Source organism: Pinus tabuliformis, chromosome 2_2 (genome assembly GCF_031772625.1).
Source record: "Pinus tabuliformis cultivar Carrire ecotype Pingquan chromosome 2_2, CPIR1, whole genome shotgun sequence".
Lineage (NCBI taxonomy): Eukaryota > Viridiplantae > Streptophyta > Pinopsida > Pinales > Pinaceae > Pinus > Pinus tabuliformis.
Genome location: NC_142300.1, coordinates 602,239,615 through 602,245,954, shown reverse-complemented (window position 1 = coordinate 602,245,954; position 6,340 = coordinate 602,239,615).

The following is a 6,340-nucleotide window of genomic DNA, read 5'->3' as shown; positions in this document are numbered from 1 at the left end:
CCTGGTACCCAGCAGGGTTACCCAACTAGGCAGCCTTACATTCAACAGGGCCAGTCCGGTTTCCAGCAAGGGTACCCATCTGGACAAACTGGCTCAGTTTATAATCCTCCAAATCAACCAGCAGTCCAGCAGGGATATCCTCATGGGCAGGGGGGGCAACCCTACTTACAGCAGGGCCAACCTACTCCCCAGTCTGGTCATCTTTCTGGGCAGGGTGGGCAACCCCATGTTCAGCAGGGTCAACCCACTGCTCCATCCATGAATCCTTCTGGGCAAGGGGGGCAGCCTGCTATACAGCAAGGCCAACCCACTGCTCAGCCTATGCACCAAGGAGGGCAGCTTGCTACACAGCAAGCCCAGCCCTCTGCTCAGTATGTACATCCTGGGGGGCAGACGGGCCAACCTTCTATGCAGCAAGGTCGACCCACTATCCGTTCCATTCGTTTACCTGGACAAACTGGCCGACCTCAGGGACGACCAGCTGTTCAGCCGGCTCAGTCATCCGTTCCGCAAGGACAACCCTCGGTGGTCCATAGACAACCAGGCACCCAACAAGTTCATCCTGCTGGCCAGCCAGGCCCGTCTCAGATCCAACCAAGTCAACCTTCGGGCCAGATGATCCAAGCCCCGCCAGTTCAAGGACATTACTCTGGGCCTCAAACTCAAACAGGTTATCAAATGCAAGGTGGGCCACAGCCCCAACCTTCCTACCAGACGCAGCCTCCCTATCAGGCTCAGTATGGGGCCCAGCAACCATATGGCTACCAGCAACCCCAGGGGCAAGCTCACTTTGCTCCTTATCAAAATTTCCAACAGCCACAGGTCACTCCTTATCAAAACTATCAGTATGGTGCACCTGTAGGGCAAGTTTCTAATACTTGGGGAGCTGGGGGGCAGACGCAGAGACAACCGTCCGCATATGGCCAGAATCCGTATGGAAAGAACCCCTACGGACAAGCTCCCTATGCGCCAGGCCCTTTTGGGCCAGGACCATCGGGACAAAATTCTTATGCACCAGGCCCTTTTGGGCCGGGTCCGTCCGGACAGAATCCGTGGGGGCAACCACCATCTGGTTGGAACCCTAATGTCGCCTCAAATCCGCAGCCACAAATGTCCTTTAACCCGCAGTTACCGTTCTTAGCAACGTTGGAACTGCCTGATGTGTCCAAGTTAACAAATGATCCTATTTTGCATAATCCATATTGGCCACCAGTTCCGACTAAAATACCAGGTGACTGTCCAAAGTTTGACGACAAAGCTGGTGAAGACCCTCAGGCCCACGTAATGACTTATCACCTTTGGTGCTCTTTACCTATTGTTTAATCATAATTAGGAACATGCATAGCAGCATTGTTTGATTGTTGCTAGACCCTTGCTGGGCTAGTAGGGATCGCCTCTATCCGTAGAGGGGATTTACCTCTCCAACAATTTGGCGACTCCACTGGGGATATTCCGTCAGAGACCAACGGGCGATATTCCGTCAGAGACCAACGTATCCTAAGGTTGTATCTATGTGTCAGATTGTTAGAAAGGAATTTTGACTATATCACATATCAACATATTCCGAGACGATTAAACACGTTGACTGATGCATTGGCAAACCATGTGTTAGACAGACATTTGCGAAATAGATAACATCACACAAGAAGACATAGAAAGCATAATAGGATAAAGCATATGTAAATATTTCCTCAAGCATAGTTTGCATGCGTGCTGTGTGTGATTTTAAGCTTGCATTAAAAACATTAAAATACATGGGTCATGTGTTGTGCAATTCATACATAAGATCACATTTGTACTGAACATTTTCATAACATAAACAAAAACATCATCATATGTAAACGAGATCCATCCAAAAATTGGTATATATATATATATATATATATATATATATATATATATATATATATCATGTGGCGCACTGAGGCGCTAAAAAATAAGTGTATGTGTCAAAAATAAGAGTCACTGTTCTCCATACATTCGAGACAGATGTCTCGCAAAACATCAAAAAGAAACCTAGGCGACTACTGTGCTAGGTTGTGCTCTCTGTAGCACACAGTCGCTCGTGCCACCCGCCTCAACAAGCGGTGCACCCTGGGTACCACCCCCACTGTATGGATCTGGTGCTCTATGGGAACCTCCTCGACTCCCTGATAGTCCGACACACCCTCCAGCAACCCCTCAAGGTTGCAAGCTATGGTCTCTGAAGTATCAACTCCTGGAGGGACTAAGGCAAGGACATTAGCTCCTTGCCCTTCTCTCCGTGCCTCTGGGGCTAAGTTGATGGGTCTGACAGGTCCCACATCTGCACACAGCGACATTTGTTAAGACATATACATTAAAAATCAAAAACATTAAAAAACTCAGAAAAATCAAAGTGTCATACCTCCATCATCCCAGTGGTCTCCCGGCGGCAGTGGCATGTCAGGATCGTTGCGGAAGTCCATACCCGCGTACGGCCAGTCCTCAACAAAAACAACCTGCTGCTCCAACCACTCTCGAAAGATCACTCCCCAAGTAGCTGGCCGGCCACCACCCCCGCGTGGCATAATGCGAGCCCACCTAGAAGCCCTCGTCTCCCGAGGACTTCTAGGAGGATCCACGGCCATAGTCTGCAACCACATGGCTGGCACCCGCTCTAGAATGAGTGGGAGTAGGAGCGACCCATAACCAAACTATTTCGACTCTCCGCGTCGACAGTTGCTGAGTTGCCTCTTCATGCTATTGGTCAACACAGTGGCCCAGTCAAACACAGTAGGCTGTAGGCAATCAAGAGCTAGCAGCAGATGGGTCTTCGAGGCCTCATGGTTGGCCAAACTTCCCGCTGCCCGGGTCACCATAAACAGGATGGTGCGAAGAACTATGTCTCTCACGGTGGGAATTGACACCTTCCCACTCCGCGTCTTCTCTGCCTCTGGACATACTCGAGCCATGAGTTGGTCGAGCGTCTCGCCGCTGGGCCGCTGCCCCTCCAGAATGGGCCTCGCACCCCGGCGCGACAAACCGGTCAAGAAATATATGTCCATGTAGTCAAACTCGATGTCTTTACTGCGGATGGTAAATTTGCCATCTATTGGGTTCCATGACCGGATCAGGAACTCAAGTAAGTCATGATGAGCTCTCAAGCGTGGAGTCAGGAAGAATTTTAAGAATCCACATGCCCGCATGGCATCTCGGCAATCCGCTCTTGCAAAGGCGGCTATGTCCTCAACATCGTGAGCCCTCTCTTGCCACTGGAAGGCCATTGCGTCCTGCATGAACATTAAAAGCAATTAGAATGCTGGCTAATAAAAATTTCACGTTCAAATTATAAAAAACAAAATTTAACTGCGCCAGCGCGGCTGTTTCTAAAACAGCCGCGCTGACAATGGCGGATCTTTGTATTTTTTCCAGGTCAGCGCGGAAGAACACGGGTTTTCCACGCTGACCCGAAATTTGGTATGTGTAATTTTCATCGGTCAGCGCGGTCCTGAGCGGGAAACCCGCGCTGACCGAGAGCGCACCAATGGTTCAAAAAATTGCCCAATTGGGCCAATCCCACCATCAAATAGCTAATAAAAGGACTCAAAAAAGGGCACGTGGCAAGAGGAACCTACCTGGAGCAAGCCGTTCGCCAAATGGTGTCCGCACGAGGAAGAATTGGTTCCGTCAACTTCACAGCTCCACAACGTTCTCAATGGCTCAATTTGGTAACAATGGTGAAAATGACTATTTACATTTCTATTTATAGCAAAAATGGCTTAATTGACTATAATTTTTACGAATATGGGTTTTTGGTCATACTTTTACCATGGATTTAGCGCTTCTGTAATGTTTTATACATGTTTTAATATGCTTTTAACATGTCGAACGGATTTATGCGGGTATTTTTATTGTGCGGGTCCTTCGAAACGGTGAAACTCATAATGATCCTAAAATCACTTGGTCGCAAACGATGTCGTCTTTGAGCTCTTTTCCAACACAAAACAAGAAAAGGTGGCCAAGTCTCCTTTCATCTCGTTAAAGGGAATGAGAGGAGGTCATTTTAAGCTCTTTTTCTGACCGTGTAACTTAAAAAGATTGTCGGGTGTTTGTCGTTTCGCACTCGTTATCGGCTCCAAAACGACGTGTTTCCGACCGCTTTTTTACTTTTTCAGGTCGAAAGCACTATTTACGAAAAGTACTCCTCGATCGTAATGGTCGGGCGGTTCTTTCGGGCATTGTTTTATACTTTTTCGGGCTCGAGAGACGCAGCTGTACGAAAAAGGACCCCTCTGGAGTCTCCTTTTCCGCTGTCTTTTCAGACTCTCTAAACGAGAAAAGACGTCGAGTTTTCCCTTTGTCAGGCTCGTTAAACACTTGATGACATCGGATATTGTCGAAATGACACTTTTTCAAGCATATGCTATCCCCGTCAAGCTTGTCATCCAAAAATAATCGGGGTACCTGCCAGAAATGGTGGGGAAAATGGAACTGTAATCATAGTCGTGTCGGCAGTATGTCGCTCTTGAACATGGCACTCCTCTGCTTCGTGTCTGGGTGGGACCATCTCATCTTGATTTTCACTGGCCTCCATGGGTTTGGGTTATCCTATTTGACCTCTCATCTGCTCATTGCCATCATCATCATACCTTTTTCTCATTCGATGTCAAATACTGCCAAATCCGTTATGGTGCCGCCGATATGTTCAAGAGAAGTTGACCTCTGCAATAATACAACCTCCTCTGCTATCTCACACAAATCATTTTACCTCTGTCTCGCGTCGATGATGTGGGAATCATTATGGCCCACCTTCGATCAAGGTCACTTCCTGTCGACTTCAACTCATTATCCAGGAAGATGACTTAGAGACTCCCTTCAGGTGCCTTAGAGCCTGCATGCCCTAATGGCAGGTTCTTCGTGTTCGACGCGAGGTTTGCATCGTTGGCCTCCGATCGAATGATTCCGTGGGTGTTCGACTTCAGATCATTAATTCACACGCCGCGGATTGTACCTATAGTACCTTGAGGGCCATTGTCATTATTGGTGGTACCTCTCGCGTCTGTTAACAATTTTCATCATTGACTGGTAATCAGATGATGTTCATGCGTGTTCGACTCCAGCTTATGATTTCACACGCTTGAACTTGTACTTTGTTCGGGTCGGGACGGAGCGCAAGACCCTGGATCCCTATCTGTTATGGTCCAGGTTGCGATTTTGTGGATGATCATTACATGACTCATTGATGGATGGCTGCGCCCATACCTGAGTCTTCATGGATGGCTGCGACCATACCTTATCATTATTCTGGTCTCTTTAGCTGGGTGGCTGCGTCCATTCCACAGACCTTTTCGCGTGTCTTTTGGATGGCTGCGCCCATGCCTAGACTGCATGTACTTGATTATCAGAGATATTCGGTCCTTCCTGGTGGTGTTCCAGTTCGGCAAAGTGTTGTAAAGCATTTCACCCCTCCCACTCTCTCGGTCTTCATGCTTTATGGGGCATCTGTTACACAGTAATTTGTCACTGTCTCCATGTCAGTTACCCTACTGTGTCAAGAATTCACAATAATCAAGTTCATGCCTTCTGAACTGGCCCAAAACCCACTTTTCCATAGTTTTCCTCATCAGCGCGTCTGTTTCTAAAATATCCGCGCTGACCGGCGGCTCTTAGTGTGTTCAGTGCGCTGCCAGCGCGGAAGCACATCACTTTTCCGCGCTGGTCGCATTTTATGAGCCAGCGCGTCTCTCCTTTGTATTGGGTCGCGCTGACATGACTTTCCCAGTTATCGAGGCGCGACATCAGCGCGTCAGTTGCCTTATAATCCGCGCTGATCCTGTTTGGGCGAATTTGTTCCAACAGCCAGCCTGCCAGATCACTCCAGGTTTGGTTGTTGGCTTTGTGAGTATCGACTCCCTTCTATGGCATGTCTATTCGACCCTTTGCAACCACTTCCCTCAAGGATAAGCTCATCCTTCCACCCTTTTAGGAGGCTCCTTCTCCTATATAAACTTCCACCATTACCATGAGCAGCTAGTTTGGAATAGCTTGGATTGTGTAGAGCTTATAGTGCTCAGATTGTTGCTACTATAGGTATTTGGTGTGCTAGGTGTGGAAGTGATTGATAGCTTAGGGAAGGTTATTTTGTGTTGCTTGTGTGAGAGAGAGTTTCTTGCCTTGGGAGAATAATTTCCAAAGGTGAATGCCTGAGACGCTTGCTGACTGGCCCCTCCTGAGAAGGATACCGATGTCAGAACATTTGGTTGTACTCTTCTCTATTTTGATTAATAATATATGACTGCTACTATTGTTCCATTTTCATTTGTCTATGCAATGATTAAATGTGAATTACATCTTTTTTGACCGATGTATGGTTTCTTTT